Source organism: Marmota monax, unplaced genomic scaffold (assembly GCF_021218885.2).
Source record: "Marmota monax isolate L192 unplaced genomic scaffold, Marmota_monax_Labrador192_F-V1.1 WCK01_AAM20220418_F8-fsc00110, whole genome shotgun sequence".
In the NCBI taxonomy this organism is placed as follows: domain Eukaryota; kingdom Metazoa; phylum Chordata; class Mammalia; order Rodentia; family Sciuridae; genus Marmota; species Marmota monax.
This window is the reverse complement of record NW_026694633.1, coordinates 1,773,805-1,801,329: the sequence shown is the minus strand read 5'-3', so window position 1 is coordinate 1,801,329 and position 27,525 is coordinate 1,773,805. Positions and strand designations below refer to the sequence as shown.

Sequence of the window (27,525 nt, the reverse complement as noted above, 5' to 3'; positions counted from 1 at the left end):
AATTGCTTCCTATTTTTGACCCCATCCACTCAGCCATTCAAGAACCTTTGTACCAACCAGCTGTGGTGACCTCTTTCAGACTGAGCACCTGCTCCCAACTGTCCCCCTCCTAGGCGCAGTGTAGCTCCCCCTAGCCAGCCTCTAGCTTCCATACTTGGGGGCAATGCGGGAGGAAAGGGCCCTTAGCATGGAGTGTTCAACCAGACTCATAGATGCCTTTTTGTTAGAATCTGTAAACAAGTCAGGATGGCGCCTGGCATTTTGCCAGAGAAATGTTAGGGTCTGTAAACAAGTCTGGATGGCGCCTGGCAAAATGCCAGAGGGAATAGTTTGTGAAGTAACACCAGCGAACCATTAAGTGTGGAGATTCCTTATTGGTTGACTGATGTATCTAGTTTATGCTAATTAGATAAGCTGTGTGGAATGTATAAATACTGCTCCTGTCCTGCAATAAACGGCTCCTACTCCTGCTGTATCAATGTACACAAGTTGTTCGTCACCCCCTGGTTATTTTGCTGCAGCCGGACTGCGGCACCTTTTCTCCGAGGCCACTTTAGGAATGTGCTGAGAGTTAATAGTGAGTGTTCACTGTCACACTAGAAAATACATAACTAAATCCAAACAGTATGATCCCAAGCAAACATGTAATACCTACGTTATGAATCAGCACAAACAAGACAAGAAGAATTTGGAACCAAATGCTAACAAGCTTTTTTTTTCAGCCTATTAGAACTACAAGTCTTTTATTGTTTGTTTTTAAACTTCCTTTATTTATTTTACAGATTTTCTATGGTGAGAGTACATCCTTATTTAATTGAGAAAATTATCATTTAAAAAAAATGCACAGAGAGACTGACTTGATTTTGATCTTCAATTAAGTAAGTAAGAGTCAGACTGGTCATGATGACTTTTTATCTGCTTTAAAATGATTAAAAACAAGAAGTGGAAAGAAGTTTATATTATATAATTTGTTTTGAGGATCAAACCCAGGGCCTCATGAATGTTATGCAAGAGTTCTACCATTGAGCTACATCCTAAGCCCTATAGAATATCTTTTAATAAATAACTGTCTTAGATACTTAACAGCATATGTGGTTTGCCATAAATGCATATGTATTTTTTATACATTTAAACTGATTTTTTCCATTTAGTTATATATTTATTTATTTGCTTTTCCTCCACATTTTTACTGGTAAATAATGATGGGATTTGTGGTATATAGTCATACATGCAAACAATGTAACAATTTAATTTGATCATTATCACTCCCCAGCACTTGCCCCCTACCTTCCCTCCTTTCATGCCCTGGTCCCTTTTCCTCTATTCTACTGATCTCCCTTCAATTTTCATGAGATTCCCCTGGGCACACCTTTCTGTTCCTTTTCCTCTCTACTCTCCACATCTGAGAGTAAATTTAACCTTTGTCCTTCTGAGTTTGATTTATTTTGCTTAACATAATGCTCTCAAGTTCCATCTATTTTCATGCAAACAACATAATTTTGTTTTTCTTTATGACTGAATAAAAATCCATTATGTTATATATATCCACATTTTCTTTATTCATTCATATGTTGAGGGACACCTATGCTGGTTCCATAGTTTGACTATTGTGAGTTTTGCTCTATAAATGTAAGTATGCATGTATCACTATAGTATGACTTTAGTTCTTTAAGATAAATACTAAGGAGTGGTATATCTGGGTTATATGGTGGTTCCATGCCTAGTCTTGAGGAACCTCCACACTGATTTCTATAGTTGTTCTACTAATTTACAATTCTGTCAACAAACATATACTGACTTTTAATGACTTTCACTGTCATCTTTCCTTCGATGAGTTGAGAGCTAATAATAACTGACCCAATCGCTGTATTACTGACATGTTGGCAGAAATAGGCTACTGAAAATAATATTTCTTACAATGTGCAACCTTCTGTCTTTTCAATTTCTTATTATTATAAATATTAATTGTACAAAAAATGGGTTTCGACATTCTCATACACGCATATAATATACTTTGATCGTATCTGTCCTCTGCGTTACTCCCTCATGTCCCCTCAAGCCTTTTTTTGTGACCTTCTTCTTCCCTCATAGACCTCCTTCTATTTTCCTGTCATCATTTTTTTAATTTCTAGATGCTATTGATGAGAAAAAACATGTGATACTTGCTTTTCTAAAAGTATTTTCCAATTCCATCCATTTTCCTATGAATAACATAACTCTATTCTTCTTTATGATTGAATAATATTCCATTGTGTATATATACCACATTTTCTTTACCTGTTCATCCACTGATAAGCATATAGATTGATTCCATGACTTGGCTATCATGGACAGTGCTGCGGTAAACATGGATATGCAGGTATCTCTATTGAATGCTAACTTCAATTCCTTCAGGTATATACCCAGGAGGGATATAGCTGAATCATATGGTAGTCTATTTTTAGTTTTTTTAGGATCCTGCATACTGATTTCCATAGTGGTTGTACTAGTTTACATTCCAACAGTGCACAACAGTTCATATAAAACAACAAAGACCCCAAATAGCCAAATAATCCTGAGCAAAAAGAACAATGCTGGAATCAACACAACACCTGAGTTTAAAATATGCTACAGAGCCAGGCATGGTGGCACACACCAGTAATCCCAGCACCTAGGGAGGCTGAGACAGGAGACTCACGAGTTCAAAACAATGGCAAAGTGCTAAGCAACTCAGTGAGACCCTGTCTCTAAATAAAAATACAAAATAGGACTGGCAATGTGGCTCAGTGGTCAAGTGCTCCTGAGTTCTGGCAAAGTGGCTCAGTGGTCAAATTCTCCTGGTACCCACTCCACCCCAAAAAATATACTACAGAACAACCATAACAAAAGCAGCATAGTATTAGCACTAGAATAGAAACATAGACCAATGGAACAGAAGACAGGATCCAGCATAAACCCACACTTCTACAGTCATGATTCTGAACAAAGAATCTCTTCAAACAAAGGAAAATCTCTCCAACAAATGGTGCTGGGAAAACTGAATATCCATGAGTAGAAGACTAAAACTAGATCCTCATCTCCTGTCTTGAACAAAAGTTAACTCTAAATGGATCAGAGATCTTAAAGTAGGACCTGAAAATTTAAAACTACTAGAGGAAAACACTGGAAAAGCATTTCAAGATGCTGGAACAGGCAATGATTTCCTGAATAGCTCAGGAAATAGCAAGAACTGGCAAATGGAATTACATCAAATTAAAGAACTTCTGCACAGCAGAGGAAACAATCAACAGAGTGAAAAGACGACCTAAAAAATGGGAGAAAAATCTCTGCCAGCTATATATAAAGAACTCAAAAAAAAATTAACAAAAGAACAAGGAATCCAAATCCAATCAATAATTGGGAAAATGAGCTGAACAGACACTTCTCAAAAGAAGTACAAATGGCTAATAATTATGTGAAAAAAAATGTTCACCATCTTTAGCCATCAGGGAAATGCAAATCAAAATTACACTGAGATCCCATCTCATCCAAGTCAGAATTGCTATTATCAAGAAAAGGAAAAATAACAAATACTGGCAAGGGTGCCGTGGAGGAAAAAGTCTTTTTCTTTTTTGTGAAGTCCCCTGCCCTGTGGATTTTTCTCCTTCCTGGTCTCCATCATGAAGGGCTCATGTAGAAGGAAGAGTTGCATGCTTATAAAATGCCTAGTGTGCTCCAACAGTGTGTTAGGTATTTTAGATACAGGATTCTGTGTTAAAGTATTTAGAGGAATCTAGATACGAGGTGTAATGACTCTTACAGGGAACCTCCCTAACAGCTGGCTTCACCACACTTCCTTCTTCTATTTTTTAATGTCAAAATACTTTTAGTTTCTTTTTACCAAGTGTACCTGATTCAATGTCTTAGCTGTACCAGCAGAAAAAAAAAAGAAAGAAAGAAATTAAATAAGAAAGGGAAGAAGGGAGGAGTCAGAAAGACAGGAAGGGAAACATCTGTGATGCCTTATTTTGTGTGTACACACAAAACATATATATACACATACATGTGCATTGACATGCCAATTAAATGCATGTATTAGATTAATATATTAATTGCATACATAGACTTGTTATTCTATTTATTTGTTTAACAAGGTTTAGAGAATGAAAAGTGACTCCATTCAAAGACCAATTTCTACTTGCAAATGAGATTCCTGGCCACTCTTCTTTTATAGAGTAATTGCTAAGCTAAAAAAAAAAATACTGGTATTGTCATCTTATTCCTTATGAAACCTTCTAAAATTCTCACCCACAGGGACCACCTACTTTTCTATATCCTGTTTCACTTAAGGCCCTCCTTCTATCACTTAGCCATCAAGTATGTACTATTCTTGGCTTTTCTTTCTCTTTAATATTTTCATGTGTTTTAATGTTATCCCTCCTACAATAATAGCAGTCATTAAGGACAGGGTCACATCAGTATCTTCCATCATGCATAACCCGTGGGCACCTACCTAGGTTCTGAATGAACTGCTCTTACAATCCTTTGCCTTTCTCTAAAGCCCTATAGCACACTGCTTTCTCCCATTATTGTCACATATGTAATGCTGGGCTTGGGTGTCAGTTGTTCACACTGTAAGAGCAGAGCCAAGCCAGGCACACAGACTTGGGAGGCTAAGATCAGAGGATCACAAGTTCAAGGCTAGCCTCAGAAACTTAGCAAGATCCTCAGCAACTTAGTGAGAGTCTGTCTCAAAATTTTTTAAAAAAAATTATAAACTGAGGACTGGGGCTGTAGCTCAGTGGTAAAGTGCCTCTGGGTTCAATCAGATATATATACATACAAAATTTTTAAATGGGCAAAGACAATGCCTCATCTATCTCTGCAGCCTCTTTAGGGATTTGTAATGGAACTGGTACATCATAGATACTAACATCTGTGCATTAGTTTAAAATTATTAAAAATGGAATTCTGGCATATCATTAAGTCATCTAAGTGTAAGCATGGTTTTATAAGGACCAAGGGGAGGTCAGGAGAATGATCATCCCTTTACATGGATATTTTTAACATTAATATAGATTTTAAAAAGTCCCCATAGCTTGATGGAAAAGTACAAATGCTGGAGTCCCACAATACCAGTTAAGGGACAGCTGCTACCACTCTCCACTTGGATGTTCTTGTTTTCAGATGTTTACTTTAGCAGCAAAAGTCTTTTCTTGATCTTCAAATTTGCAATTATCCAAGCAACACATGAATTGGAGATTTAAACAATATGAAAAATAACTGAACAAAACCTGAATATCCTTCTAAACAATATAAGAAATTACTAAAGAAAACTTTCTGCTTTGTACTTCTCTCTGCTCAGCCACCTCAAAATAACCACTACCTGCCACCTGCTGTGCTCAACTCTGATTCTTTCTATCTACATTTACATATGTGTGCATAGAGTGATCCCCATTCATCCAAGTGGGATGAAGTCCAAGATCCCCAGTAGCTTTCTGAAACCACAGGTAATACCAAATGCTATACTATTTTTTTTCTGGACATGTATACCTATGATTAAAGTTTAATTTATAAATTTGGCACAGCAAGAAATTAACAGCAAATACTCTTAACAAAATAGAACAATTATAGCAATACACTTTGATAAAAGTGATATAAATGTGAATGTGATCTCTTTCTCTTTCCTTCTCTTTCAAAATATCTTTTTGTACTGTACTCAAGCCTTTCCTTCTTGTGGATGAGAGATGATAAAATACGTATGAAAAGACAAAGTCTTGGTGAATGACATAGGCTTTTTGACACAGTGTTTAGACTACTATGTAGGAGTTATTTGACCATCAGCACTGCAATATTATGACAGTCAATCTAAAAACCAGGACAGCTACTAAGTGAATAAACAGGCAGGTAACATATATATTGTGGATACACTGGACAAATGGTTGATTTACAAACTGAGCAGGACAGAGTAGAATGGCAGGAAATTTCATCACTATATTCATAATGGGGCACAAATTAAAACTTATAATTGTTCATTTCTGGAATTTCCATTTAATAATTTGATTGTGTTTAACTAAATTGATTGTGTTTAACTAAATCATGGAAAGTCAAACCTCAGACATGGAGGGAGTATTTTTTTTCATATTTGTCCCATTTTTTAATACTAGTTCAATGGCAATTAAATTTCAACATGAGTGTTGGAGGTGGCATTCAAACCACAGCACTTATGAAAACAGGAAGACACTGGGGTTCCATGGAAACCTGGATTTGCTTATGGTGCCTCTGTTCTCTGAAAGCTGCAGAAGTATAAAGATGAAGAGAAATATGTCCCTCCTAATTGCCTTGCAGGGTATCGGCAGTGTGAATTTACTTTTTCACATCCCCAGCTTCAACCAGAGCCAAATATATAAAGACCTGTTCACAGACATGACCACCTGACATTAAATTGTGACAAAAAACAATACCCACCTGGGCTCCAGCCTACAGCTGATCTCTTTGCCACATCCGCCTTCCTGCTACAAAAAAGTGATACACCACATGTCTATCAATTCTGTATTTAAGACAGCGTCTCAAGACATATATTTTAAATCAGACCTGAAATGCTGATCAAAACTGTTTGAAGTTTTCCAGATGCAAGTACATTTATCTACAGCACTTCTAAAAATAAGAGGGAGAAAAGCCCAAAGCCTGTCAAAGTTAATTAGATTCATACAAAAAGCTTAACAGTCCTATGCAATGTTTTTACTCTGTTACATATAAATGCACAATAATTCCGTGAACACTAGGTTTAATTGCTCATAATATTTTAATTAAGGTTATGCTTTGTATAAATATCAACTCATCATTTACTGTGACTACAGTCCTATTTAAATGATGAAGTCAATTTGACAGTACATTCATGAAAAGAGAGCCTTTTAAGAGTTTTGCTCTTATGTGGTCTAGAATACTAATGGAGGTTAATTGTCAAAACAAGCCTAGTACAGACTTCAGAAGTATCTTCACATTTTAGTGATAGAGCAATGTAACCACGTTTTCGTGTGACCTGCTGACCTAATGCCATGAATAACTTGAGGGCTATTACAAGTCTACATGTCTGCCTCCTGAAAACCAGAGTGCTTCTTTTTAATATTTACATTTTAAGGCTGCCCTTTCAACAGATACCCTTTAACTACTGTATTTGCGATTCAGATGATCAGATAATTAGATGTAAGATTAGATGCGCCAGAAGAGATGGCTGCCTCAATTAATCTTACAGTCTGCGCCTCTGCAAATCACTACTTGGTGTATAACAGAAAATATCAAATTAAGTTTTCAGAGGCAGGGAAATTTCAAGTCTGAAGTCATTTTAATTCCATCTGAGGCAAGGATATAATTTATTACCATATTCTGAATTCATGTTCTCTTTTTCCAAAACACCAACTTTAATTAGAGAACTGAGCCTCGAAAGAGTAAAAATATGGGGAAAAAATGTCGTCAAGTACCCCACCGGGATCACTGCTGAAGACAGTAACTCGAGTGAAGTCCGTGGGTGCCCCAAGTGAGAATCAGGAGATCAGATGCCATAGGGAGGCTTCCCTGTCAAGGGGCTCTCACCCCTGGCCTTGGAAAGAGCAGCAAGGCATCTTCCTTCTGGCAAATACTCTGACTGCTTTCCTCCCTTGGCTTTTAGATTTCACATTCAAATTTCACAAATCATTATGTCTTCCAAAATGATCAAGTAATTTGTCTCATAAAGCAAAAGGAGATGCAAACATATTTCATATTGCCAGCTATATGTACTTTTTTTATAAATAGAATTAAATTTTTAACAGAATAGAAACATTAAATAAAAATAGACCTAGAAACTAGAAAACAGATGGCAACAAAAGATACCGGTATTTGTTCCTGGGTGCTATTAAGAGAGAAGTGCAAAATAACCAGCCCATTTAGATTCTTTTAGGATATTTGAAAGCTGCAGTCCAAGAATAAAGTCTTATAGCTTCTACTGAAATGTCCGAGCCTTTAAAGAAAGGAAGTGTGTAGGGTAGTTGTTTAAATATTCTAGTTCACAACTCCCAGATGTGAAATCTGAAGCTTGAATCCTATGCTAAGTTACTATAAGGACAAATCCGACTCTGAAATCATTTGCAGACTTTGCTTCATCAAGGAATGCTTTATTTGAAAGTTGGGGTTCAGTTAATTGGAAAAGTCACCCTATTCGCTAGTTCAACAGAAAAAAAAATTGAAATGCAGAAAAGCTTTCAAAAAAGAAGCATCTGCAAAATAATTCCTAGGGGTAAGGAATCTTAATAAATAACAAGAGGGCAGGAATCGCTTGTCGCAAACTTATTTAATATTCCTCTGATCTCTGGATATGAGGGTGACAACACATGAAGACATGCTAACAACTTCAAGAACACCTGAAAGAGAAATCTGTTAATAGCAAACTGGAACAAGAATTGGTGAGCTTGACCTCATTTACTACCTGATACCCCACTGAAAGAGTATGCTTTGCATATTTGCACCTTAAAGATTAGCTTCTGCAGGACGGAGGCCCCAACACCTCATTTTTCTCCTTTGAATTCACACAGTGGTTATACTGTCTATAACGGTGGGTGCTCTTTCATATGTATGGATAGATCCTACTCCCCAAACTAGATGGTAGACATTTAAAGGTCAGAGGGATATTTTTTCTATGTTTTTATTTCCTTTCATTACCTTATCTTGCACAGAGATAAGTACCAACTAGGGACTGGATAGGATGGAAGGAGGAATGGGAAGGAAAAAAAAGGAGTCAGAAGATAAGCAAGCTCTGAGTCCAAGGGCCTGCTTTTCAGTATCCTTTTCTTCTCTTCTGTTTTTCAGTGGTCTCAGCATTGACCAATCATTCTGCTGTCTCAGTGTATATGAGTTCTCCCATTTCACCCATCCAAGCCTTCCTTCCCAAATTCTTTCATGAGCTTTCATTTTCATTTTCTAAGTTGTTCACCTGGGATGAGCAGATGTCCTCTCTCAGCTGCCGAACTGGTCTTTTGGTCTTCTCATCTCCCAAGGTCATCTCCTAAACCTCCAATGGTGCCCTTTCCTCCTCAAAACCTTTTTACAAAACAGTTAGCACATCACACATACCAGCTTCTATGCACTACTGCACTACCATCTACGTTCTCTGTGCCCAAGACCTCTGCCTCTCCACCTGCCCATCTCCATCAGTCAAAAGCCCCATATCCCCCCCACCCTTCAAGGTTCAGCCCAAAGGCCCTCCCTCCAGGAAGGCCTTAAATGTCCTCTATGGTCCAAAGTTACTGTTGCCTGCTCTGTCTTCTCAGGAGTCACTGTGCATTTCCCATGCAAACTTCACCAGATCTGTTACCATCAAATCCCCTGTAAATATTACAAGTTCCTTTTTTAAAAAAATACCATGTCTTGTCAAAATACCTTATATCCCATGATTTTTCCAAGAGTGGTTGCTTAGTAAATTTGTTTACTCATTATCATATGCCCTGGGAACCTTGTAACACACACACACACACACACACACACACAGCAACAATCAATCTCAAATCATCAGGAAATCGTAAGAGTTGATTCTTGGAGACCATTGATTTTTATCCTTCATTCTGAAAGCATATAAACATCTCAGTCAATTGAGAGTCTATCACTATTTAATACTCTTCTAGATAGTAATTCAAAATGTTTTAAATAAAATAGATATTTACGTTTTATTCATATTTTCCACCCGCCTAATGGAAACATTTCTACCATCACATACCTCCTATAAACAACACAAGCTCACATTTGAAGTCTCCTCCCTTTCTATGTTTTTCACAGGGTGCTTTCTTGTCTAGACAGTGCCTTCAGTGACTGTTCCCTGTTTTCATAAGCATCAGCACTTCCCTCTTCCACTGTCCCTGAAAGGCCTCCACCCCGACCTTCTTGGCCTAGGTGTGGTTTTTTGCTATTCCTCATACATTATAATAAGGCTCCACACAATTTTCTGTAGCCATGACTTTCCAGCCACTTTTCATATAACCTTTGCCAAGAGCTTTCTAAAGACCGCAATGCATGCAGAACCTCTGGTGACTGCACCGCTGCCTCCCACCTTTGGGCTTGAACAGTCTCTCTCCTTTCCAAAGTTTTAACAATCCTACCGCAATGTGACTCCTGTAACCCACCTAAAATTTTTCACACTGCAAGCTAAAAACACTGTTCTCTCCTTTTCTATTGCTAGGCATGAAGCATAACACTGTTCTTCAGTATAATTTGTCGGGGGAGGAACTTCAAGGTATGTCCCAAGAAACTCTTGACACTATTTTGGTTTTCTTTTGGATGATATTGTCTTTTATATTATTTATTCATTAGAAAACAAGAGTACATACACTTTTGTCTCCGTCAGTGACATCTTATGTCTTTTATCCTTCCAGCACAGTTATCTTTTCTAAGCTGATATCTTGTTTCAAAAGCCTATGAAGGATTGAAAGATTTGGCTTTAAGCTTGGAAACTTACAGTTGCTAATCCAGCCTTTCACACAATATGGTGGTGTGACCAGCTCCCCTTAAGATTTCACCTTCCGCAGGGAAATCCAAAAAGCTCACTAGTCCAGGAAACTTACACGTATTAGCAGAACACTTGAACTGTCCAACTAATATCATGTTCTCATATTCCATACCAACCTTAATAAAGACACTGTACAGACCTCATGAAATGTGCACATGAGACAGAGAAGTACATAAAAGGACCATGGATCATCTATCACCAGGTAGAGAAGCCTTCTTGCCTTATGTGCCTTAAGCATGACATGGTTACGAAAGGATCCTTCTAGAATGCTGAACTAATCAATTCTCTTTCTTTAATTTGGAGGAAAAGAAAAAGTGATCTGAAGCTGGTACTTTTCTCAATAGGACATTTAGAATAGAGTGAGAAGAAACTTTGCTGATGACTCATAAAGTCCTACTTATAACTCCTGAGATCCATTAAAATGGAGTACATGTTTTACTCACTTGCTGTGTCTTGATCACACTAGCCCTCTGAGGATGAGCCCTCTAATCACCTATCCATCTTCTGAATAAAGAACAATGCCAGTTTGATAGACTTAAGCCCCTGAAAAATAATCTGATTTATATTCTACAACTGAGCAAAGGCATGATTCCCCAGGTGATGTTCCTCTCACCCAATCAAAGTGCCCAACCATCCTATTTGGAATATCCATTTAAGTGAGAAGCCCTGATGTTCACACCACTTCACACACTCTGCCTGATTGGTACTTAAGTCCAAAGTACCAATTCAACACTAATTGAGGTGCCAATTCCCTCTAACTTTTTATGTTTTCATAACCAACCCCAAACACACTGAATGTCATTTCATAAAAACATTAAAAGATAAAAATAAAAGATCTCATGATTTCTCCAAAGTTAATAAAGCAAAAGGCATCTCAATGATGTAATTATTTTCTATTTACTTGCCACACAGCAAATCAGTATATCTGGAAGAAACTATACACACATACTCAAACATAACACATATATATATTTTTTTAGATTTCAGGTATTGTTGTCATAAATGTTACAGAAGAGAAATAAAATCTAATATATTGCTGGTGGTATTTTAATTGACACACTTTTGCAGAAGGACAATGTGAATACACAAATATACACTCACAGACACAGACATGCATACCAAAACCCCTTTAAACTTGACTCATTAATTCACTAACATAAATTCATCCTCAAGAAATTTTGAGCTCAAAAACTGAAGTACAAAGTCATTTATCACATCTTAAAAGAGTCAAAATTTAGAAATGACTCAAAATATTAATAATTAGGTAACATTACTAAATTATAGTACAACTTTAAGATAAAATACTTTGCAGCCCTAAAAGAGAGTATTTTCTAATAACATTTGACATGGGTAAAAATACTCATGATTAAAAGTTAAATAAAAGCAACAGATACAAAACAGTAATTAAATCTAATCTTCATTTTTTAAAAAATAGAAAAAGATACCTTTTTCCAGTTCACATATAAAGATTCTAGTTAAAAATTCACTCACCCCAAAATTAATAATGATCATTACAAATTAGGTTCATAGGTTATTTGTGTTTTCTTACTTATATTTTTATATATTCCAACTAGCCAAAAGGGAATGTTTCATTTTATTAATTTATAATCAACCATTTTCCCATGTTCCTAACCCCTTATACACTGAGCTCCCTGTATCTATCTACTTGTAGACTATACATGAGGTTTCCCAGGAAAGTACCCTTTCTTTTTGCCACCTGCCCTGACATTAACCGTGTCCATCCTTCTGGATTACAAATAAATTTAATGGTGGTCATATTCTAATTGAATTGTAGGATTAGAAACATAAGTTCCTGGAAGGGTAAAGGACCCTCAAATCCATGACATGTCTTCTTCAGTCTCAAAATACTTTAAAGTTCTATTTTCGACTATAGGGGAGAGATGGAAATAAAGGCCTTATTATTTACTGATAATTTGCCCTTTCAATATAGATTAAAGTCACCTTTTTATGTACCTTAAATTGCACTGATGCTAGAGACAGAAACTAGCTATGACCTAAGCTGTTTGATATCAATATGGAAATCCCATTATTGACTATTTTTGCAAAACTTGTATTTTTATGCACTGGAATAATCAAGGTTATCAAAACAGAACAAATGAGCTCCACTTGCTTGGAGCATAACTATGTTTTAGTGTCTTAAGTTTGTCATAAATAATTAGATGAACTGGAAGCATTCTCCATTTCCACAGAAATTAGAAAAATAATTATTCTTCTCTATGCTCATATAAGGTTTTATTTTTTTTTCCTACATTGGTCTCAAAATATAATTTGTTCTCTTTTCTAGCCAAAATAAAAACTAATAATGGATTATGGATTTATGAATTAATATTAATTACTCTAAAGCTAAAATCAATGTATTTGAAAATTTTTCTTCAAACAGCAAATGGTATCTATTTATTTATTTGTTTGCTTATTTTTCTATTCTTAAAAATATATACTGCAACTAAAGCACCGGGCTAGATCTTCAGGAAAGGTTCTTATTAAAACAAACCAATCTGTAAGAATTTAATGTGGATTTTTTTACTGCTATAAGAAATGAGACCAAAATCATTATAGCCATTCAATATGACAATAGTTCTCAAACATTTCTAAGCAAAATGACCTCTTTTATTCTTTGCCATACTAAGTCTTCTGCAAAACCCCAACATGTAAAAATGGACAAAACCGAGCTGCTTAATCTCACATTCCTCACACTTTCCTTTTCCCCAGAAGCCAAGCACCGCAACACACCCCTAATGAAATACTTTCTGGTTTTCCTGATAGGAAACTGTTTTTACTAGCTTCCTAGTTGATTTCTAAAGCATGCTAGTCCAGCTAAAACTCCCAAACTAGAATACTCCTACTTTTCTTACTTCTCGAATTAGAATCTATAACCCAGCTCTTTTTAAGTTCTTGCCAAGAGAAGTGACTAGAAGAACACTACTGTATACAGAGTGAATGGTTTGGTACTCCAAACTACGCAAGGATCAAGCATGACCTCATGAAGTTTCTGTGCTCAGGTCACATTAGTTTATTCTTCACCAAGAGTGTCTTTACTGAACTGATACTTAATGATAACCTTTACACTTTTCCCCCAAGGTTACTTTAAAAGAGAACATTTGCTTTAACAATTTTGTTGAAGGAATTGCCTGTGAAATCAGTGCTCATCATCTTTGGTCCCATGTGATTAATCTCTTTTAAAAATCTGCACAAGGAAGAATTAACTCCTGAGAAACTATCTTGCTTTCCTCTTTAGAGAACAGTAAAGCAACTAATCACTTCTTCCTTGTCATCTTGGCTTTCAAGATCCTTAGGGTTAAATCTGAATTCAATGGTAGCAAGTATATGAGATTTTAGGATGTCACAGCTTGGTTTTTCCACTCCGTAGTGACAATTTTCTACTTTTTTTTTCTTTTTTTGGTTGTTATTATTAGTATTCTTACTATAAATGCCTTTGAATTCCTGATAGAACAAAAATTCTTCATGACTCATGAGTTAGCACTGTAATTGTATTAGTCTAAATCTGTAAATCCAGCTAACAGTATTACAATCAAGTCAATACTGCTCCATCATGTACACAATGCTATTATTAGGCTTTGCTGTATGGCTCTTGAAAATATCATTCATTGCTTGCCTAACTTCAGAAATATCTCAAAGCTTCCATACAGATTGCCAAAAATGGTTCTATTATAACATATGCACATTATCTCAGTAATCTGGAATGTAATTAGTCTAAGACTAGAAAGCTTTGCATCGGGGCTTTCTTATTATCTCTTGACATCTTGAGCTTCAATTCCCTCTCACTTGCTGCTCTACTTTTTCCAGACTACAGATCATCTTCTTCTTTTCATAACTGTAAATCTAACCCAATAACAATAACCCAATTAAGTGCTTACTATGTACAGACACTGTTCTAAATTTCTTATATGTAACACTTGATTAAATTTTCACAACCAGTATTACCCAACTTTAGAGAAGACAATACCATGGCTAAGTGAAGTTAACTTCACAAATGGGAAGTGGCAAAGTCACAATCTGAACCCAGAGGTCAAGCCCCAGAGTTCATGCCCATCACTCCATAGCACATTCCGTAGTGCCACTCTTGAATAGGATATTCTGCCACAAGAGATTAAGTAAAATACTAATAAGAAAACTGCCATGATCTAGCATATTTTTAAAGGAGAACAGTAGCAAAAGTTTTGAAAATAATTTCAACAGCTTCCAAAATAGGCCAGCATTTCATTTTCTTGAGCTGTCTTAAGTGAGAGGTCACTTGAAGATAAGAATGGAGAGATATTCTAAAGGTTCCTTCCTGCTCTGTCACTCTAAATTTTTATGCTTCTGGATAAAAAGAGTTTTATGCAAATGATGGGCAACTCCGTTTCTTTAATTCCAGTTCTGTGTAATTTTTGCAACTAAATCAGTATGGTTACTATTGCAGATTATAAAATATTATTACTGTTCAGATACTGTTTCTGTAGAGGGTGCTGCAGCAACAATAAAAAGCAATAACGGAGGAGGGACATTCTCAAGAGATACAAATTCTTTTGAACACATTTTCTGCAATCAGGGAAGATATACCAGCACCCAAAGGAATATAGGAAACTTGACACTACATTTAAGCACAAGCACATTCTCTACTTCTTCATTTAAAAAAAGGAAAAAAAAAAAAACAGCATTAAAATGCGCATACCAATAAACAGGCCATTTATTTACTTCTACTAATTAACATCTCCCCAGATCTCCTGAGTCTCTTCACATCTCCAAGCCCTCTCTCAAAGGATGTTCTCCTGGCAGAACCGCCAGCGATTCACAACTTGCTGAGTCCAGAGGGAGAAATGTCAGAGAAGAAAAGACACCCTAAAAACAAACATGTTAATTGAAAACATGAGATAAACACCAGCATCTTGCACCTCTATCCATTACACCTAATAGGCCAGGGGCAATAGTTTCTCTGCTTAAAATGTTTAAAAGCCAAATCAGTGTGAACCCTCTAGAAACAGTTAACTTTGCTCCACACAGTCATTACCTTCAGGAAAGACAACTCACAAACAAGAGTTCAAGAGCAGGAGCAGCAATTTCCAATTGTCCAAATTTAAAATATTATGAGACTCAATGCACATCACCACCAAAAGAGGGTCTGCATATTCCCTTGGCTACTTCCAGTAGCCTCAATCGAGAACCTGAAAGGGCAGGGGGCTTCCAAGAGGCAATGGTCAAGTTGAGAGAGGACAGTCCATAACTGAGGCAGAGAGTTGATTATAATCGTCACTCAAATTAGTCTTAATAGAAATATCATTCCATTTAATCGAAAACTGAAAGTATGGAGAAGATGTACAAGATAGGAGAGGGAAGGGAAGAATAAATGAAGAAGAAACAAAATAATAAAGTATTAAAAAGCCGAACAAAATAAGTCAAAGAAAAATATTTGAATGGTGGATTCTGGATTTTCCTTATAAAATATATTTATATTTTCAATGCCGAAGCAATTCTGTGAGTTCAATATTATGTTAAAGGCATGGAGTTTAGAAGCAGACACGCTGGGATCAGGCCAAGCCTCCAGTCAATCAAAGATTAGCCGCGCTGAACTTTGGTCCTCTCATCTATAGAATGTTGATCATAAGAGCCAACAAGTGATTACTATTTTTCCCTAAATCTCCTTTCATATACATATTTATGGCAAAATATGACAGTAGGTTATCTATAATTTTATCTACAAAAAACAAATTTCACTTATCACATATCAAAGCAATTTTCATGCTGCAGAGAATTTGTAAGTAAAATTTTCAATGCCTGCAAAAACTCTACCAAGTGGATACATCGTGTCCTACATCACCATCACTATACACAGTTAGTTTTCCCATATTGGACAGTGCCTTTGATGGGAAAAGCATCCCTAAGAAGGAACACTGACTTGATACAGGGCTTGGGCGTTGCCCTTCCCTTTTAACCACAAGGGAAAAGAGCAGAAATTTAGTTCTGTCTTTACTAAGCCAGGATGGCAGACAAAGCCAGCATTACTATTTAACCATGATCTATAAATAATGTCTCAGTTTATGTTATTTTACAATCTGAATAGAGGTTGCTATACTCTCCAAAAATTATCTTAACTAAATTCCAGATGCCAGATCAACAGTTACTTCATGAACCTTCCTAGCACTCTCACCTTGCTTCACAGATAAACCTACCTGCACAGACACTGGTAAGGATAGAATTTCTCTAGAGAACTATTTTCAAACCCTATCTGCAATCACTAGACTGTCCAATCAATATGAAATGAAAAACTGCAGCCCAGTGTATTGAGCTAAAATTCAACTATGAGATGTTTGTTCATGGCAGCTTGTATATTATTTAATCGAGATCTTGATGACAACTTTTTCCATTGTGGTTTTTGATAAATGCAATCAATCAAAAATATACACAGATCAATCATCTAACCACTTTGGATTGTCTGGAAACTTGGATGAAGTGCAAAGAAAAATTAGAACTATAATCAATGAAACTGTAATGCTGGAGGGAAACCAGACTCAGTTGATTTAAATATGCAGGTGTGGAACAGGACTTTGTAGCTGGTCTTTACTGTCCCCGAAGGCTTATTGTATTAACTTTAAGTCAAAAGTTCACTTGATGTTTTTTGAAGAAGCTATCATTTTTCATATTAATATCTGCTACTTCATATTACTAGCATCCATGTGCAAAGATTACATTTACCCTCTATCATATATAAATCTCATGCTAATAGCTTCTTGGGAAAATAGCATTGGGAGTATGTTACTTTGGGTTTAACCACAAGCCTTTGAAAGGTCATGATATTCAAGACAGCTCAAATGATGAACATAAAAACATTTTCTAGAATTATAAAATTGTTGCATGCATCTGGATTTTGTATAAGATTATTCTAAAGCACTTCAAGTTATTCAGTGAAATAGAGGAAAGATCAGTAAAATATAAAACGTGGCTTAACATACATTCCATGATCTTATTAAGTGATAAGCCAAAGCATGTTGTAGAAAAATATGAAACAAACAATAAAAAACTCATTTTTTGTATATAGCAAGAATAGAGACTATACAACAGAGCCTACATTATCTTATTGATGAAAAAGTTTAATATTATGGAAAGAACATGATATAGTGGGAAATAAACAGAATTTAGAATCAAAATATTTTAGTTCTGCATGTAGTCTCCACAATTTAACTGAGTGACATGTTTCAGATCAAAGTTGACCTAGCTGACAGTGATGGCACATGCCTATAATCCCAGACAGTGAAGACGCTGAGGCAGGAGGATCACAAGTTCAAGGCCAGCCTCAGCAATTTAGCAAGGCCCTAAGCAACTTAGCAGGATCTTGTTTCAAAAGATAAAAAGGGCTGGGGATGTGACTCAGTGGTTAAGAGATCCTGGGTTCAATTCCTGGTACCAAAAATAAATAAACAAACAAACAAACAATAAAATTTCACCTAACCTGTTTGAAGATTCTTCATCTGTAAAAATAAGATAGTTTCCTCTCCTCTCTCTTTCTATCTCATTGAGTTTTGTAATAATTAAACAATATTTGTGAAGACACTTGGTAAATTTTAAAGCAATTTGTGGATCCTAATTATGAATCATGTTTCTTTGACTTTTTCCAAATGTCATCAGCTCTTCCACTTCAGAAATCAATTTTCCTATATCTTGTCACTGTCCAGCTTTGAATAGATGGTTCGCAAACGCAATTTTCCTTTGCTATCCAACTCCTTGATGCAATTAGAGATTAAGAGACACTACAGTTTCATCCATGCCGCAAATGTTTTCTAAAGATTCATAGCTTAAATTGTAGATTCTTCCTGTGGACTTGTTTCCTCAACAAACATTTTCAGAGGTACTGGGCACAGAGATAATCAAGACCAAAAAAAAAAAAAAAAAACTCTCTTTCAAGGTCTTCTCTAATCTGATAAAGGAGTGATCTAAATAATCATACACTTATACAAAATCTGATAGGAATATGGACGTGAGAACAATGAGTATACAGAAAAGAAAGCATTAAAGCTTTGCCTGTGGACCAGGAGCCTTCACAAAGAGGACTCTAGAAAGATGAGTCCCTACTGCTCTCATTCATGATGACCTTGACACAATACCTCAGAATATTTAATGATGAGAAAGAATCATATGAATTTATGCAATCTCTTCTTCTCTGCCTCTAGGACCATTAGGAAAAAAGCAAATAGGTGTTTGTAAGAGTTAAACACTCCTCCCAATAAACAAGTAATGTAGCATCTGATATTGTACAGGCAAAGGGCTGGACAAGTCCAGCCTTAACTTTCTAACCTGCAGATCATATCATCTTGGGAAACTCATGTTAGCTCACCAAAACCTGTATTTTCTCATCAGAAAAATAGAAGAGTAATGGTTAGGAACCTAGCAAGCTTTCGTAGATGGTGGCTAAATTTGTGTCCCTTTGTTCCCAAGATACTGAGTTTTCTTGTCTCACTGCACTTATTGCCATGTCCTGTAGTTAACTGACTCCTTTCTTGAAAGTGGACTCCCCACAGATGGGAGTGGGCATTCCACTGGTGTTAGGGATGATGGATCCTAGTTGGTGATTAATATATCATTAACTCTTGAATAGGCACAGAACAGCTAGTCCTAGAAGAAACAGACACCACTATGCAAAGCAGTATACAACAATTAAATTCATCTATTTATTCAGCAAGTAATTTATTAGCAACTACTATATACTAGTTTTTTTAATGTTGGGATACAACAATGAACAAAATGGACAAAAGTAATAAAGAGCAAATAAATAAATTAAATAAGCAAAGCATATTATGATGTGATTATTTTAAGTGCTATGGGAAGAAAATGAAATATGGAAGAGAGAAAGGGAAGAGTAAGGTTTTGGGGGAATTGGAAGCTTCCCTTCAAAAGTGGCATTGGAGCAAGAACCTGAAGAAGATGAGACAGAGTAAGCACATGTCCAGAGGGAAAGTTGTCCAAGGTGGAAGAAACAGCAAGCTCCAAAGCCCTGAGACAGGAGAATTCCTCACCAGAAGTTGCGTGTGCCTCAAGTAGGGTGAACCTGGAGGACAGTGGTCAGAGAGGAAGGCAGAGACATGGGTTATTGCGGGGCGGGGGGGGGGGGGATTGGGGTGGTGGGGGTACTTTACCACACAAGGCCTGTGGAACACAGTGAAAACATTGGCTTTTAATCTGAGTCACATGAGAACCAAATGGAGGGTTTTGTGATAGACAAACACACACACACACACACACACACACACTAAAAATACTGACATTTTAACAGAAGAACTTTAGGACTAGGTTAGAGAAAATAGGAAGAGGCTTAAAGTAAGAGGTTGGCTAAGAGGCTATAATAATTCGGATAGGAAATGCAGATGGTTTGGACCAGATGACCAAAAGGAAGATGTCAAGGAGTGGTCAGAGGCTGGATCTTTTATTTCAAGTAGTGTTTGTGGAGTGCAAAACAAAACTGAGTCAAGGACTGAAGACAAAAAAAAAAAAAAAACAAAAAACACTAATATCATGAAACATGTTACTTGGAGTTATGTAAACTAAAATGCAGGTAAGCAACTTCTGCAGAACAAAGGAAAACTGCCAGGTAAGAAGTGAATGGGCCAAACAGCAAACACCACGGAGGAAAAAAATCCTTTGACCATAAGGCATAAAAATGTACAAGATGGAGGGTGTGTTTGGGAGAGGTAGTGACATCCCACTCCAAGGGAGGCTGAAACAAGACCCTCATCCTCCAATAAGGAACAGTATCAGGGTGGGGGAGGGTGATGCAGGGAGCAGGGTGTGAAGGGGAGAGTGACAGCAGAAGGGGGAACATTGCAAAGCCATCAGAGAAGTGCAACTCTGAGTTCCCTGTATTCCTGGACACAGAAGTCCTTGGGAGGGAAGGCAGGAAGATGCTATGTCCTCATCCTTGCAGTGATAACCAGTGACTCCTGACTTGGGGAATAAAAAGTTTTACATTGTTTTAGAATAAACTCGGGGAAACTGGTGTCCATACCTACCTATTCAAACCCCTTACACCAACACAGCACTCCAGAGGGGAAAACCATGAAATTGTTCAAAATCAATCAAATGGCCAAAAGTCCCCATACAGGGTGAGAAACGTGTGTGTGTGTGTGTGTGTGTGTGTGTGTGTGTGAGAGAGAGAGAGAGAGAGAGAGAGAGAGAGAGAGAGAGAGAGAGAGAACCTATTTATCCCTGTGACTGTGAGAAAATCATTCATTTTACATTAAAAAGGAAACTGGAAAGAATTGTCACCACATCAAAGTAACCTCCTGTCTCCCTCAGCACTGTAGTTAGTGTGTGCCTACAAGTGCAACAATGGGGACACCCAATAAATCTGAATAAATGAGTGAAAGGAGTGTCACATCACACACTCCCTAATTCGCTTACCAAAAATGTATGTTTCACTAGATGGGGAAAAAAAAAAGGTTCTATAGGTCCTGCTCCTTCACACACACGCACTCACATGCACACAAACGGTGTTGTGGTCTCCAGGGACCCGAAATATACTAATTTTCAGAATTTGATAATTTAGTTCCCATGGCAACCATAAATCAGTCCTTTGAAGGGCACAATAGGAAGGATGTTCTGGTTGGAAACATTATTCTCTGACTACTGAGAAAAATGAAACCAAAGCCAAATCCGAGTAGCCCAACACAGCATTGTTTTAAAGGCCCAAGTTTCCTCTCTGACAGTATCCTGCTAACCAGGCAGCGGCCTCGTCCGAGGCTAAGGAAACCTTGAATTCCCAGGAGAGCTGGGAGAGGCGGGGGCGCGGTGCGGCTCCCGCAGCGCCCCTGATTGCCTATGGATTCCAGGCCGCCCCGCCCAGCTCGCACCAGGCAGATCAAGGATGAATTTGTACCAGGCATTGGCTGTGCTCTTTTGGGCAAACCCATTACCTGACAAACACGCGCGGTGCATTTTCACGGGAATCTCTGGCGTCTTTCAGAACTCAAACGCACATCAATAGAGCCAAATTTCCACACATTTCCACTTCAAATAATTGCTGAAAAGCCTTCACATAAGAATCCAATCTTCTCTGAGTTTGCCCCAATAAAACTGTGCTAAGGAATAAAAAGGTGCTGCTACCCCATACAGAATATTGGAAACTTCAAAAAATTAATACTCAAAACTAGCAAAATAAATAAACTATAAAAATGCTAAAAAAAAAAAAAAGCAACGTCTATAATTTGCCAAGTATACTGTGACAGGTCACCAACAGACACTTTTTAGTTCTTTGTTGTTAAATCCAGACTTGATCCAATTAACCAGATTGGAAAGATCATTTATCAAAGGAAAGTTAGAACTAAATCCAAGTTAGAGTTAAATCTGTTTTGTTCCAAACTCTTTTGTTGTTGTTGTTATTTGATTGGTCTATTGGTTTGGTTTGGGGATGTGGGTACTGGGGATCAAACTCAGGGCCTCCTGAGTGCTAGGCAAGCACTTTACCACTGACCTATAGTCTCTGTCCCATCAAAAGGCTTTCTTTTAAAATTCCTGAACCCAAATTCATGGAGTTCTCTAGTGTGGTACCTTTTGTGTCTCTTTACTGGCTCTCCAGATCCTGTCCCTTGCCCTGTCTACTCTAAAACTTCTCCTTTAGAAAACTCTGTCCATTTCCATCACAGATGATCCCTCTCAAATGACCCACCTTCCAGGAATTCTCAAGTTAATTGTGCAGCTGGCTCTCGACTAGATCTTCTCCCAGAACACTCCTTTCTCCATCCACATTTCTGGCACAGTCATCTCAGGAGTTGGTAGCTTCCCTACAGATCTCTTTGATTATTGTTTCTCCCTTGCCCTCCCTGCACCCCAGTGCACCCTGAGCTATGGTCCTCGGAGTAATTCTCCAACATTTCTGCATTCATTCTAGGAACAGCAGCCTGCAAGGGTTTCCTTCCACCTACTTTTTGGCTATAGAGAAGAGACAGAAGATCAGGGTTGCTGTTGCCCAGTATCACTTAACCAGTAAGAGAAAGCAGTTCTTCATATTCCCACCTAACACAACTTTTCTCAGGCCCAGGAAATAGGGGACCCTTTTCATAATGTTAATGACGCCACACGTACTGTTTCCTCCACCTGGAAACTCTTAATCCCCCGTCCCCTGCACCTGGCTAATCCCAGCCTAAACTCCTAGCTCTCAGCTTTTCAATCAATCACTTTTACTGCAAGATGAATCTGGCCTCTCTGGACAGACCTGGTGACCTCTGTCCTGCCCACAGAGTATGGTTGCTTATTAATTGCTGGTCTCCCTCACTGGAATGCAAGTTCTTTTTGACAGGTGCCCTACTTGTCCTGACCCGGTTGTCCAGCCAACCCACAGCACACTGTCAGGTATACAGTATGTACTCAAAGCACATTTTGAAATGAATGAGTAACCGAACTGAAACAGATTTTCTGCTATCTAATTTCATGTTCTTTCCAATATACTGCTCTGCCTTTGAAAGTCAAAGTACTCATATGAAAAGTATGGCCAGAAGTTACAGAGCCACAGATTGGTCAGCACTACTACAGAGTAGCCAGCATGAAGGGCAGTTCTCTTTTCTAGGAGGCTCCTTGAACTGTGATCTGACCTGTGGGAGAAGTGACTGGGATGTCCTCATATGCCAGCACCCAGTGATCCTGCCACCCTGAATCAAAACAACAGTCTCACAGGAGCATCTCAGCCACAAGGAAGCAGAAGCCCCTCTGCTAACATTACAGTTCACCAGAACATAAGAACAGGAGAGTGAGGACCATCTATCCCCACACCTCCCTCATGTATCTACTTAGCTAGACACAGGATATAGTGACAAATTTTGATAAATGAATGAGGGGTTCTTCTTACGCATGGCCTGTTTCTCTTCCCTGCACTGGCTCTTACCTCACTTTCTCAAAATGTTTCCAATTATCTTATACAACCACAACTGCTCTCCCTCTCACCACTGTCCCCACTCTTTGGCTTCTGTTCTGCCTATTCTTGCTCACTCCACTCTCTCCTCCTATTCATTTCTTACACCACTGAATCAGGAACCCAGCCACATCCCACCCAGGGCACCAGAAAACCTCCTAATTAAAAAGAAAAGACATCTATTTGCTCTTGCTTCGCTTGTCCTTCCTGCAACATTTAATACCTTTCACCTTTCTTCTCGAATTTCTGCCTTCATTGTTAGGACTCTGCTCACAAAGTTCCCCTATGATCTTTGACAACACACATTCTGTATTCTTCACTGGTTTTCTCCCTTCCTCTTTCTCTCTACAAATTCCCCTTGTATATATTTTAACAATATAGTAAAGCTATATCTATTCAACTTTTTTTTTTTTTACCAGGAGCCAACCCTATTATGTATACTTTAAAGTTTTAACTCATTTGTTTTACAACCACCCTTTGACTCAATTATGTGTCATGGCCATGTTATAGAATAGAAACTGAAGAACAAGGGAACTATGCTTATTTCCAGGACCACTGCTCACTCTACTCAGTGGTGGAACTAGGATTTGAACCCAAATAGAGCCCTTAACTACTATTCTCTATTAATCCTCAAATTATAGTGGTTCTCAAGGGTACCTCTGAACCCACATAAATATGACCTGAGTGATCCTTCTCCCTTTCTTGGGTTTCATACTTGTACATCCAGATAACCCCAGATCATTGTTCTAGACATTGCTCTCTCAGCCCAAGTTCCATACATCCAACTGCCTGCTGAACACATCCAAAACAAACTCGTCACCTTTGTAATATCCTTGCAATTTGCTTTCCTTGGAGCCTTCTTTGCTTGCAGAGGACATCATCATGCACCCAGTCACCTAACTCACAGATAATGATGTTTCTTTTTCTGCACCCTTACCTCGCACATCCAGCAATTGGTGATTTCATCAGTTCAGCTTCTTCCTCTGTATCACCTTTGTTCAGATCTCAGTCTTATTCCAACTTGGGGCCCCTTCTCACAACAGCCAGAATGATTTCTCTAAATCACAATTGGTCTCTTCTTGCTCCACTGACAATATTTCCAGTGACTGGAATAGACTATGGCTATTTCTCAAGCCTTGTTGCACCTCATATCCTAATCTCGGTGACCTTAGCACTGCATGTTCATTCTTCTAGCCCCCAAACTCTGTCCTTGCAGCCCTCTCCTTCCATCACTCTCCTTCCCCTTCCCACATACCCATTTTCTTTGGCTCCCTCTAACTCTGCCTATTTACTTGAGCATCTCTATAGCCTAAGAAACTTTCCTACTTCCCACATCCTCCTATAGCCCTCTGCACTCACTTCTCTCTATGGACCCACCATACCAATTTTTAATTACCTGTTTATTTGTCTTTTATGACTAGACTGGACTTTTTGGAATACAAAGGGCATGTCTTACACCTTTCCACTACATAAGCACCTAACACAAGATCCACACAAAGTTGGAGCCCAATAAATCTTTGTCAAATGAAATAGCAAATGCAAACATAGCTTTTGGAAGTTGGCCCTGCCTTTCCTCCTGAATTAAGTAGGCTGATGGATACACAGCTAACTGCATTTCAAGTGAGAGAAGCAGATGGCTTTAAATCACATCAGCTCCAGCCAGGGAATATATACTCTTTTCCTTTCAAAACACCCTTAAATTGTCACTCTCAGTATTGATCTTTTTTCTTAAAATAAATAAATAAATAAAAGATATGGGGGGGGGGGCTTTCTTTTAAATATTTAATGTAAATACAGGAAAATAATGAGAATTCTATGGCATGAACATAACTAAGATACAGTGGTGCCTCACTGATATACATTATTAAGAAATGAACTGATTCACATCAAATGATTTTCTGGATTAATGTGTATTTTTCCTTAAAGCACATTTTTATGTTTTTATAGATAATGGAAAAAAAAATCATTCCCAAATGTTTTATATATTTCTCTATTTTAATAATCAAACATACTTTAAAATATACTCAAGAATAGTAAATGGATATGATCTTTTAAAATTAAAGCACAGTTTCATGTTTGTTTAAACATTAATATACATTTTTGTATTTACATTTATATTTCTCTTTTGTCATTCTTCCAAAATGTTAATAGTGGATGACTCTGCTAGTGAAATTGAAAGATATTTTTGTTTTGTCATTTTTCTCTCACTTCTATTTTCTAATCTTCCTACAATAAAATGTAAAAATTCCATAATAAAAATATAAATTTTAAAAAAATTAGAACTATATTGACTTGACTTTTATTTTTATTAATAACTTAAATCTATACCATGATTCAACTCCATGTTTATTATACTGATACAGTTAGAACCTAATAAAGTGAGCAAGATGCCTTGACCTAACCAACCTAGAAGGTCACAGCTAGAGTTCCTGGGAATGTATTCTGGGTTTTTCAACCCATCTCACCATCACTGTACAGCCAAATCTTACTTTTGCTATCAATTCCTACTTTTAGAAGCTCCTTCTTCCTCTTTTGAAAGATGTTATTTGAAAATTTGCCAAAAGCAGTTGTAAAATAGAGGGATCCTTTCTTTGGATCTTGAAATATAAAGTGTGCCATTTTTAGAGCACAGACTTTGTGAGATCCATTTACACATACAATTTCCTGTAATAGTTGAGAGTGTGTTTGGACTTCAGAATGTGGTTCAGTTTTTAGATCCATGGTAACGAGCTATGTGACCTTGGACAAGCTACTTGACTTCTCTGAGGCTACATTTTCTCATTTATAAATGGGAAAGCAATAAATATTGCATAGGGTTGTGATGATAAATAAGATAATGAGCAAAGTCCTACTCATTAAGTTTAAAACAATAGCAAGTACTCAATAGGTAACTCTTGTTATTTATTGCTATGGTTTGGATCTGGAATGTCTCTCAAAGTCTCATGCAACCCCAATGAAGCACTGTCCAGAGGTGGGGCTTTGGGGAAGTAACTGGAATGAGGGTTCTGACCCAATCAGTACATTAATCCACTAAGGGCTGAATAGACTACTCGGAAGTGGGACCTAGAAGTAGCTCACTGGGTAGGCCCTGGAATGGTTTATTTTCCAGGCCCTTTTCTTTCTCTCTTCCCCCACCACTCTACTTCCTGGATGTCATGAGCTGAACTTATTTCCTCCAACAAGCCCCTCCACCATGATGTTCTTCCTCACCTAAGGCCCTGGGCAATGGAGTTGGCCAACCATGGACAGAGACCTCTGAAACCATGAGTCAAAATAAGATGTTCCTCCCCTAAGTTGTTCTTTTTTGGGTATTTTTTTATCACAACAATGAAAAGCTGACCATCACATTTATGCTGCTATTGTTATTCACTTCCTGGTTCTTAATTATTTTTCAGATATAGAGACTGCCAGATAATTGAGTTCAAGATAAGCAAACTATTTCTATATGTAAGCAACTTGTTTCAGAAGTAAGTGTCACCTAAAAAGCCAAGTCACCTTAAAGTTTGAGTGGCATTTTTGAATGGAATTTTGAGAGAGAAAAAAAAAATAAGCGGGGGGGGAGGCATAAGACTGTAACCCTGAATCACCTACTTTCAGTCTGAAGAAGCCATGTCCCTGGCCTACTTGGTTCTGAATATGCATGCATCAGTTAACATAGCACAAGGTGGTATGGCCCCCTCATCCTGCCTCCTCTGTGATGCTTCAACAGCCTTCAAATATAGGAAATTGCCTTTATCCTATATTTGACCATTGCAGTAAGAGCAACCCAGATGGAGAATACATGATGACATATTATTACTGAACTACAAATGAACCAGAAAGGTTCTTTTGTGTATAATAGAATATTCAATATAATAATATAAAGGTTCTTTTATATAATAAAATTTTGTGCCACTGGTGGCTTAAAAGTGGTTTCTGACAGAGTTGTCTTCAAGTGGCTGTGGTTGGTAATACGTTATGGGTTGGAAAATAATTTCAGAGGCAGATAAAAATTTTAAAGTACTTTTTCTAACAAAAAGCAATAGATGTTCATTGTAGAAAAGTTGGCAAAAACTGAGAACTGTATGTGAGGAAATAAAAATTATCCATAATTCACAACGAAGAGATAAGTACTATTAAAATA

The 27,525-nt window shown here is 37.5% G+C and overlaps 1 protein-coding gene across 7 annotated transcripts in view; it reads right to left on the bottom strand.

The window, feature by feature from the left end:
* LOC124078218 (multiple epidermal growth factor-like domains protein 6) overlaps positions 1 to 27,525 on the bottom strand; it is a 623,764-nt gene that overhangs the window by 577,092 nt on the left and 19,147 nt on the right. The window contains exon 1 of one of the 7 annotated variants that reach the window (XM_058572252.1): positions 6,427 to 6,475. The exons of 5 other annotated variants lie outside the window; for them this stretch is intronic. The gene's annotated coding sequence lies outside the window, so the exon portion shown is untranslated. Of the gene's footprint in view, positions 1 to 6,426; positions 6,476 to 27,525 lie in introns of those variants that run through there. One more of the 7 variants, XM_058572253.1, reaches the window with a different exon arrangement.